The 11,204-nt window shown below is 43.4% G+C and overlaps 1 pseudogene across 1 annotated transcript; it reads right to left on the bottom strand.

Moving 5' to 3' along the window:
* Positions 1–10,056: 10,056 nt before the first annotated feature.
* On the bottom strand, positions 10,057–10,622 carry LOC308435567 (GTPase HRas-like; annotated as a pseudogene). The gene has a single exon. The product of its transcript is annotated as a GTPase HRas-like (transcript).
* Between the last annotated feature and the right edge of the window lie 582 nt (positions 10,623–11,204).

Here is an 11,204-nt window from a genome sequence, read left to right as displayed (position 1 = left end):
GAATGCAGACACACCCTTAATATATGCCTTCAATCACAAACAAAAAAGGTAAAGTTAGTTTGTAGAAGGAAGCACCCATATTTCAGAGGTAGACAAAGTGATGAGTGAGAGAAAAGTTTGACAGAGTAGGATATCCCCAACTCTCATGACATCAGAGAGGTAACATAGGGAGCAACACAGAGGGAGAAACAGAGGCAGTTTTACTGGGACAGTTATTCAGAGACAGGCTGCAGAAAAAGAACAAGATAGACACAGGCTTAGGCAGAACAAGCCAGAATGAGGAGGAGCCTGAAGACTGAAACATGTTGTCAAAGTTAGTGTGAGGCCAAGCAGAGCAATTCAGTCAAAAGCTGAGAGAAGCCAGTTTGAATCAGTCAACTTGGAGAGGAGCTTGAGCTAGAACAGCTGAGTTGACCAGCCAACAGATATCAGAAGGACAAGAAAGGGTAACATATTCAGCAGTAAGTCTCAGAAGCTGAAAACATGCTAAGCCTAGATGTAGATTGTATGGAGGCTAGAAGCTTCCAGGGCTAGGCCTAGGTGAGCAGACAAAGACTTAGGATGCAGTAAGCCTGGAGATGACAATTACATGAGGTGAATAAAAGTTACTTTGGTAACTTTATACCACAACAGTGACACATGCTATGGAGGAAGACTACGGGGCAACGAGGAAGCCTATGGCAACTGCATAGTTTCTGTGAAATTTTTCTAGAAAACAAGCGACTCTAAAAAAATCGATTAATGTTTAAAATCTCTGATAAAGGCAGTGCTCTAATGTTGAGTCTCAGAGCAAAACCATTTGTCAAGCTGAATGGAGTCTATGTGTAATTTCCGAGCAGTGGGCTTCACTAAATGCCCGTGGGCTGTTTTCTCCGAACTAAGTAAATAAATAAGTCCACTTTGGGCTGTGTCTATGATTCATCCTGGCCTATTTTCCTCTGAAGAAAACTCTCCCTGCTCGTTCCTTCTCTGTGTTGCTTCTTCTGTCCCCCAATCCCCAGCATTCTCTGAGCCAAGTGTATCCAAGTTTTTCCTACCCGGCAATTATCCCTCCTTTGTTCTTGCTTTGTTAGATCAATGCACGGTTTTCCTCCTGAAAAACCAGCTCTCACTTAACCCAAACCCTAACCCTAACCCTAAGCCTAACCCTAACCCTAAGCCTAAGCCTAACCCTAACCCTAACCCTAACCCTAACCCTAACCCTAACCCTAACCCTAACCCTAAACCTAACCCTAACCCTAACCCTAACCCCTAACCCTAACCCTAACCCTAACCCTAACCCTAACCCTAACCCTAACCCTAACCCTGGATGTCCCCGTATGTTCCTAGGATATCCCAAAATTGCATGTCCTATGTCTTCCTTGCTCTCTTGCTACTCTAGCTTCCCGAAATAATTTCTCCTTTCAAATCCTCTCCCAAATCCTTCCTCTGTTTTAAAGACTCTCAAATGAGTCATCTCACTGAGCAAAGTTCAGACATCCAATTTGGAATATTCCTCATAAACAAAGAATATAGGCCCAAAAGCTACTGCAGGGTTAAGTAATTCTTCTAGTTTTATTATTTTTTGATTATTTATTACATTTTTCTCTGTGTGTGTGCCTGTGTGTGTGCGTGTGCACACGCATGTATGGGTACATGTGGTGTTTGGAGGGTCTCTAGGACTCCCCTCAGAAAAGGCTGGATATTTCTAAATATATAAATATATCACATGTAGTTTCTGTATCATTATTTAAAAAATTCCTTGCATTACCAGTGCACACCTTTAATCCTAGCACTCTGGGGGCAGAGGCAGGCAGATCTTTGTGAGTTTGTGAACATTTTAAAAGCTTTTAATCTAAATGATTAATTTGATTTCCAAACTTTTTGTCCAAACTTAAACCCAGAATAAAATTCCAGGAGCCTCCTCCTGTCCGGCCTCCACCACAATGAATTCAGTGTAGCTGTCCATGACTGTGGTAGCCTTGCGTGAGCATTCGTGACTCTGAATTGGGTTCGTTTCGTGGGCAATGAGTGAGAAGAAGCCATGCTCATTCATGTTAGCATTTGTACTTCCTGCTCTGAGTAGCCCCTTCCATTCCCTTCATCCACATTTCAGCTGCATCCTGATCGTTTCTGTAGGTCTGTATGTATTTGATAGTCAAGGATGTGAACCTTCATGGTATCTTATCAAGCATTTTTCTCAGTAGAGCACTTCTCTTCCCACTGGGGCTATGATATCTGGATACAAATGAGGAAAGAGCCATGTTCATCTTTAGTGACTCTCTAATAAAGTCAGGTGCAATGGCATACACCTGTGATCCCAAGAAGAAAAGGGAGGAACATGCTGGTGAGGTGCAGGGGGAAAAAGCAAACTGTATGTGCTCAAAAACACATTTGCAAAATTTTTAAAGGGCTAATGGGTCATTTACATTCCATCTCTGACTCTAAACAATTATATCACGTGTTATTGCTATGTTCTCTGGGCTTTAGCTATCTCGAAACCCAGTCAGGATGATTATACAGTCGTTGCAGCTACTTACCAACTTTTTTCTTTTGAGACAGTGCCACAGCTGCACATCCTTAACTCTCTATAGATGAAGTTGATGTCAAACTCACAGAGATCTGCCTGCCCCTGCCTCTGCCTCTGCCTCTGCCTCTGCCTCTGCCTCTGCCTCTGCCTCTGCCTCTGCCTCTGCCTCTGCCTCTGCCTCTCAAGTGCTGAGACTAAAGGTATGTCCTACCGTGGCTACTTACCAATGTTGATGTATGAAAGACACACACAATGTGCACTGTGTCATGCTATATGTAGGACAGGCAGCATGTGATAGTAGAAAAAAAAACGGCTTGGGGTCAAGATCCCCAAGAGCTTGTCCTAACTCTCTCATTAACTAAATGAGGAGACCAAAATGACTTAGTTTGCCTCTAGCTCTTCGTCTATAAAGTATACCTGTGTGCATATTTTATCTACATACGTGTGTATGTGCATGTGTGTATTGAAATGTGGAGAAATAGTATTCTCTAAAACCCTGTCTATATTTAAAATATACATAGATTATATAGCAAAACAGTGTTCCAATATCCAACACTTTTATTTTGGAGTCATTAAAAAACCATCCTGCAGAAAAGACAGGCCAAGGCCAAACAGCACAGCTGTTCTGTACAGCTCCCTTAGTTACAAGAAGCTATACCACCATTTAATGATGTCATTAAAAATACATTGTCACCATAGTAACCACAACATTATAGATACCAAATCTCTCCCTGCAATGCACATACTTCAAGGCTTACCTTTGCAGATTTCCTTTCTTTTTCAGCATGTACACTGCTTTCTTTTTCCCCAACTTTTCTGTAATCAAAAGACTTAAGAATCTGCTTTTTAAGGTAAAGAAACTGTCTGATACCTGGAAATCTGTATCCTCTGTAGTCAACAGTGCCACTCTTTATGGACTGAGAAACAGAAATGATCCCACTACAAACAGAACTGCTGTCATTCTCCTTCCGTGACCTTGGGGACCTTTCTTCCTTCCTGGTGTTTGCTCTCCAGGTGGCCCTTTGGCTCTGTTGTATCATTCACCCACTTATGAACCAAGTTGCTTTACATATTCTATATCTTTCTTAAAGAAATTAATTTAAAGGACTATTTGCACTGTAGGTGGGGAATCTTGGAGACTATGCATTTTACAAGACTTGAAAATGCCTATGTTCTAAGTCATGGCGTGGGAAATCGGATCCGCAAATAGGAGCAATTTGGAATAGAGCAGCTCAGCCCCAGGCCCTCCTTGGCTCACTCCAGATAAACTTTCCTCAACACAGTCTACCTTGGAGGTCTCCCTGCATTCTCCATTATTCAGGGTTTGCTATGTGTGTACTAAATTTTGTCTCAGGCACAGAAGATACACTAACCAATGATTTTTAAAAATTAAGCACACACCCATTGTGTAGTTCAAAGTGGAACAAGAACAACAACAACAACAACAACAGGGGGGAAGGTGTGGAAGGAAGGGGAATTCTCACAGTGGACAGCCTGACTTCTGAAGATTGGAGAGAGCGGTCTATGCACAGGACCTCACTGTTCTGAGACAGTGAAGATTTTCACGTACTTTTGGAACAGCAAAAAGCCAATATGTCTGGTAGGCGGTGCCGGAAGTAGAAACGTGTTCAGAACAGAATCAGAGAAGGAAGTATGTATGGACCACTTCAAGTAAGATCTTGAAGAGAAAAATGGGGGGATCGGGATTTTATTCTCAATCTAATAAGAGTTACGAGCCAAAGCAGAAAGTGTATTCCTTAAGATGCATTCTTTAAAGAGCTGCCTTGGCTGCTACATGGGGAATGACTGCAGACGAGAGGAGACAGCGGAGTCAGCTACAGTGATGGTTGAGTTGCATCAGGAAGAGTGGTCACTGGGGTGCTGAAAATGTCTTCGCTATTACAAAAAGCCTTTTATTGGGGCAGTTAAAAGTCTTACTTGCTTTTCCAGCTCTCTGAAACACCGTCGTGGTTGCTGTTAGTATATCCTGTTCTGACAACAGATGAAAAGAATCCAGCCAGTCCTGCCTCTTCTACTCCAGGGCTTCTGGGTCCAACTCTGCTTTAGACAAATATTCAAGTGAAGCACAGATTGTGAAGTATCTCAAAACTTTTAACAAGCCACAGGAAAAGCAGTAAATACAACGTTACACAACAGGGTTAGAGCAGAGCAGAAACCCAGCAATCTCTCCTCCCACTTACGGCTTCACCTGCTAACCTGTAGTTCCAGGATTCCAGATTTATTCTATTTTGTCTCTCAGTAAGTCCTCCAAAAGTACTGATCTGTGCAGCACTCACCCAGAAAGAATGCAACAAACAAGGGAGGGAAATAATTAGTGGTAATTAACCTTAAGAGGTTGTGAGAAACCTCTAGCAGAAGTTTGCCTGAATATTTTGTGCTAATTGAACCTGTCCCTCATTAGTGTCTGTATTGTGTGCTACTTCTGTGATGAATCACGGGAAGTAGACAGTGGAATCTTAGGGTAAGACACCAGTAGAATCATATGGTTTGTTCTAATCTAACTCTCCAATTGTATATGCTACATATCTAGGTAATTTCCCCCCACGTAACTCCACAGAATCTAATACAAAGGAAGACACCTGGGCTACCTTTCCTCACAAAGCTAACTGGGGTGCACTTGTCTGACCACTGTCCCCAACTCACATCAGCACCCCACTCACACACTTCAGGAGCTCTCATTCTTGCAGTATGAGATTGTCTATTGGGGCAACTCCCCTGCATGAGTGCTCAGTTACCTTGCTCTATTATACTCTACAGTCTATTGTGAGTAAACCCAACTTTCTACCGCTGCCACGCCTCTGCTCTAAGTCTAATGCTGAGTGATGGAAAGCACATAATAAACAGGCTCCACTAAGTGTGAAAACCAACTTCCAAGACCTCTGGTTCTTTTCTGTGTCCTACTAAATTACTTCCCCACTCTCGAACCACCTTCACCTTCAGCCTCTACCTCTGTAGGCCTGTACCACCATTGTATCCTTACACTAAGGAAAAGGAAGCCACCAGAAGAAAATTACAGAATTTCCCACCAAATCTACCTTCCAAAGTGTCTGTAACATACATGGCACTGGCAAATTCTCTATTTAGACTTGTTGAAAGTGGATTCTGGGAGCGACAAGGGCCTCCTTAGTCTCAGCCTCACAAACGTTTATGTCAAGTACCCTCCAAAATCCTGTCCTGGGTCAGGCTGGTCCTTGCCTCTGTAACAGAGAGAAAAGAAGCTAGGTGTCTTTGAGAACAACTAGAAGATAAGCCACTTTTAACAGACATAACTGCAGTTCATCCCATTGTATATAAGGAAACAGGAAGCACAAAGCTCTCCATCAGGAAATCAAGCTGACCACCTCAGTGCAGCCTCCCCAGTTACCTTCTGGTGGATGTTCTACATCTCCATGAGGTCATCTTTGTTGATCTCTCAATCCGATCACTCCATCCCTTGGTTCATGATTTGATGATGTTGGGATCCATCTGCTGTGTCCATCCACCTTCTACTTGCTACTTGTTCTTTCACATTCGTTTGTTGCATGCTTAACAAATTCATTCGAATCGCTCCCCAGATCACACAAAGCAATGCCACATTACTTATATGCTTCCCTGCTATGAAGGAGGTCTTTAACTGTGTCCCTTTTTGCACTAGACTTCTCCAGCACTTCTTTCCTGCTGTGGAGCAGGGTTCTTACATAGGCCCTCTAGCCCCTAGTAACTATACACCTAGTACCTACTAGATTTCTCTTTCTAGTAAGTAGGAGAGACATTTTGTTCAGGATGCTGAGATCTGGACTGGTTTCAGTGGGCAGTTTTCCAAGATGCTCTCTCATGACGTCACCCTTTGGATACTGTCATCTGACAGTTCATTCCACTTGTAATAACCAAAGATAGTGGCTAGAGGTACTTTGTCCTTTTCTGTACAGGATTTCTGACTGGGAAGATCCAATGCTAAGCATAGTAGAAGACCACTTCGACTTGGAATGAGCAGCAACGACAAGATCTATCAAGACATTGTGGAGAAACTGCATTATCACTTCCAATGCAAGAAACAAAGCCAGTTCAGATTAAAGAGATGAAAGAGACTCCAAATCCTCTTTGGAGATGCTGCAAAGATTTTGTTGTCATACTGTGCATGTTTAAGATCTACAATATGATTTAATAAGTTTACATATTCAGTCAGATGGCTTGCAGAACAAGTGAGCCTAGCCATTCTCTTTGTTACCTTGGCTGTATTTGGTATGACAACAATCAAGAGAGGTTGAGGAAAAGCTATGCCTCATTTGCTGAAAATCCAAAGACACCTACTTAAACTCTATACCTATTCATTTGTGGGGCTCATGTGTCCTCACTGAACTTTCAGAGAAAGAGCTGGGCCTCTTACTGTGTCATCTATACTAATCAACTTTCTCTTCAGTCCCCCTCAAGAAACACTGGAAATCATCTAAGAAAGTCTCCTCCTTCCTAGCCTCCAACATCTCAGACACACCTCAATTTGACAGCAGAGTCACGCCTGAGAATATCTGTGGAGGGTGAGGAAGAGGAAAGGAAGGGAGGGATGGTTGAGCATGTGCAGAAAGGACATTTATTCTGAGCAAGATCACAAGTCATTTCAAACACTCATTCAGATAAATCATAAAGGATGTGGAAGTAGCAGGCTTTCAAAAATTCTTCAATGAATAGAAAAAAGGATTTAGATTATATTAGTCAGCTTTGGAAGTAAGTGGGAGAATCTGATGGGAGGTGTGTCTAGGTTTGCCTAGGAAATTGGTAGAAAAAGAAAGTAATAGATACAAATTAGCTATTTAGAAGAAAGGGTGCTGAGATAGGGCCTCGAAAATGTCAGAAGGTGGCTTAGCTAATGAGGGGAAAGATCTAAAATACAGTACATATTCTAATGTGGAGAAAATTGTCTTTTCTTACCAGTCTGTTCAAAAAAAAAATTTTTTGTAGAAAGAACATTGCCTTCAAGATTCCATTGTAAATGCATTAGCTGAAGGAAGAGATTAACTGGGCTTAGGTTTCTTTGAGGAAGAGGGAAAGTTCTTAGCAGTCAGAATATTTAAAAAAAAAAAAAAAAAAAAAAGGAAAATCGTTTTATATGAACAGAAGAAAACTCAGATTGCCCAAAAAGAGGAGATTTGGTATATTTGAAGGAAGACACTGCGCTCCTAAGGAAGAGGAAACAGTCATTTTAAAAAGCTCCATATTGGGCTGGAGAGATGGTTCAGTGGTTAAGAGCACTGACTACTCTTCCAGAAGTCCTGAGTTCAATTCCCAGCAATCACATGGTAGCTCAAAACCATCTGTAATTCATACAAGACTCCAAGGTAGCTGGCACCTTGATCTTAGACCTCTCAGCTTCCAAAAGCAATACATTTCTGTTGTTTTAGTAGTTTATTCAAATTAAGGTGTTTTATTATAGCAAGAGGAACATACTAAGAGAATGTACATTTCAGATTATATGAGGAAAATACTAAGGGGGCTAGCTTTGCAGGCCAATAAGTGAAAAAATAAATTAAGGCCACTCAACATTCTATGTTAGAGAGCCAAAAATACAGTTGCACTTTTTGATGCTATGGATTGAACCCAAGGCTTCACATAGGCCAGGCAAGAGCTCTACCTCATAGCTACCCAGCCTCCATCTCCAGTAACGTTTGAAAAACAATTTAACCACATAATTAGTACTTCCTCCTTTGTTGTCAAGTATATTACATCATTTGTTTCATTTTTTTAATCTGTTTTTTTTTTTTGAGACAGAGCTCATTATATAGCCAATAAATTAAAAAAATATTATTCATATGTTAATCTCTTTTTTTATTGATATGTTCTCTTTACATCCTGATGACAGCCCCACCTTCCTCCTCTCCTTTCAATCCCTCCCTCACACATCCCTCCCCGAATTACCCTCTTCCCTTCTCAGAAAAGGGGAGCACGCCCCAATGGGAAATCAAGTCTCAGCCAGACTAACCTCATTCTTTCCCACTGAGGCCAGACAACACAGCCCATCTAAGGAAAGAGAATCCAAAGGCAAGCAACAGAGGCAGCTCCCTCTCCAATTGTTAGGGAACCCTCATGAAGACCGAGCTGCACATTTGCTACAAATAGGTAGGGGCCTAGGCCCAGCCTGTGCATGCTCTTTGGTTTGTAGTTTAATCTCTATGAACCCCCATGAACCCAAGTTAGTTGGTTCTGTAGGTGCCCTTGACCAGTCCTTCCCTGACCCCTGACCCTACTCTCCCACAGACTCCTCAAGCTCGTCCTAATGTTTGGCTGTGGGTATCTACATCTGTTTCCATGCTGGATAAAACCTCTCAGAAGACAGTTGTCATAGGCTCCTCTCTGCAATCATAACAGAGTAGAAGGGTATGGTGTATAGCATTGCATTGCAGTGTCAGGGGCTGGTTCCCTCCCATGGGATGGGTCTCAAGTTGGGCCAGTCATTAGTTGTCTAGTCCCTGAATTTTTGCTCCATCTTTATCCCTGCATTTCTTATAGGCAAGAAAAATTTGAGGTCAATAATTTTTGGATGGGTTGGTGGTCCCCTCCCTCCACTGGAAGTCCTGCCTGACTACAGGAGGTGGCCACTTCAGTTTCCATGTCCCCCACTGCTAAGAGTGTCAGCTAGGGTCACCCCATAGACTCCCAGGAGCCTCCTCCATCTCAGGTCTCTGGCTCTTCCCAGGAATGTCCCCCACTGGTTTCGGTTCTCTGTCTAAGCCTCTCCCATCCCCCTCTTCCCACACGTGATCCCTACCCCCTTTTTCCTTCCTATTCTGTCATCCATCCAGTTCCTTTCCTCCATCTACCTCTAGTGTCTATTTTAAGTGCACTTCTGAGTGAGATTCAAGCATCCTCCCTTGGGCCCATCCTGTTGCTTTGCTTCTCTAGGTCTGTGGATTGTAGCATGATTACCCTGTACTTTATGGATAATATCATTTATAGGTGAGTACATACCATATGTGTCTTCCTGGGTCTAGGTTACCTCACTCAGGATATTTTCTAGTTTCATCCATGTGCCTGCAAATTGCATTCTGTCATTGTCTTTAATAACTAAGTAGCATACCATTGTCTAAATGTACTGCATTTCTTTTTTTCTTTTTTTTTTTTCTTTTTTTTTTTTTTTTTTTTTTTTTTTTTTTTGACCATCAAATAATTTACTGTGATTCAACATGTGCCCTCATAGGTGCCCGGAGGGGACTGAGAGGAGTGGAGGACTTGGGTGCCGGTGGCAACAGGGACAGTTCATGACAGTCTGTTCAAATTGTCCATGCGAAGGTCTTGGTCACATCTGTCTACCATCCCTGGACTGGACTGGCTCCAGCATCATTTCCTTTCTTCCCTCCTCTTTCCTTCCTTCCGTCAGCACCTCCTCTCTGCATCCCGTACCTCCATGTTCTGAGCCTGTGCCAGGATGGGCACAAAGGACATGACTGACAGGACAGGGGATTGGCAGAACTGGGGGAGCAGGGACATCAAAGGGGATATGAAGTTCATCTGGCTAGCTGGGGTCACTGCCCCAGATGTCCCTGTCTCACCTGGTGTCAGGACAGCACACACTTGCAGCTCATGCAGCCAGGACCACTCTCATCAGGCGGGTTCAGTTTCCTCAGTTTATGCTGCCGAATCTCACGTACTAGCGTGTAGAAGGCATCCTCCACACCCTGCCGGGTCTTGGCTGATGTTTCAATGTTGGGGATGCCATAGCTTCGAGCAAGGTCCTGGGCCTGCCGAGACTCAACAGTGCGAGCGGCCAGGTCACATTTGTTGCCCATCAGCACCATTGGCACATCATAGGAATCTTTCGCCCGCTCGATCTGCTCCTGTACTGACGGATGTCTTCAAAGGACTTGGTGTTGATGGCAAATACACAGAAGAAGCCCTCCCCTGTGCGCATGTACTGGTCCCTCATGGCACTATACTCTTCTTGACCTGCTGTGTCTAAGATATCCAGTAGACACGTCTCCTCATCAATGACTACCTGTTTCCGGTAGGAGTCCTCTATAGTGGGATCATACTCGTCCACAAAATGGTTCTGGATCAGCTGGATGGTCAGGGCACTCTTTCCCACGCCTCCAGAGCCCACCACCACAAGCTTGTATTCTGTCATCACTTCTACAGGGGCTACCAATCCAGGAGCTCCTGCCCCACCACTGGCTGGCGCGACTGCCCCCGGAGCCGGGGCCGGAGCCGGGGCAGGGCGGGGGCGCAGACGGGCGCCAACTGGGCCCGCTAATGGGCTCCGTCCGCGGTGGGTGTGGCTCGGGATTCGGGCGCAGGACGAAGACTTGGCCAGGCCCACACTCGCCCGGCCCCGCTCCGCCCAGCGCCCCTGCATTTCTTTATCTATCCATCATTTGAAGGACATTTAGGTTGTTTCTAATTTCTGTCTATTAAAAAAAATAAAGCTGCTATAAGCATACTTGAGCAAGTGTCCTTGAGGTATGTGGTCCCTAATTTCAAGTTGTACTACAGAGCAATAGTTTAAAAAAAAATCCATGGTATCATCATAAAAACAGACAGGTAGATCATCAATGGAATAGAATTGAAGACCCAAAAATAAACCTATACACCTATTGATTTTCCACAAAAGAGGAAGAACCATACAATGGAACAAAACAAAGCATCTTCAACAAATAGTGCTGGTTTAACTGGATGTCTGTATGCAGAAGAATGTAAATATACTCATATT

The sequence above is a fragment of the Micromys minutus genome, assembly GCF_963924665.1.
Source record: "Micromys minutus genome assembly, chromosome: 23".
Lineage (NCBI taxonomy): Eukaryota > Metazoa > Chordata > Mammalia > Rodentia > Muridae > Micromys > Micromys minutus.
Note: the sequence above shows the minus strand (reverse complement) of the source record. Positions and strands in the feature narration are given on the sequence as shown.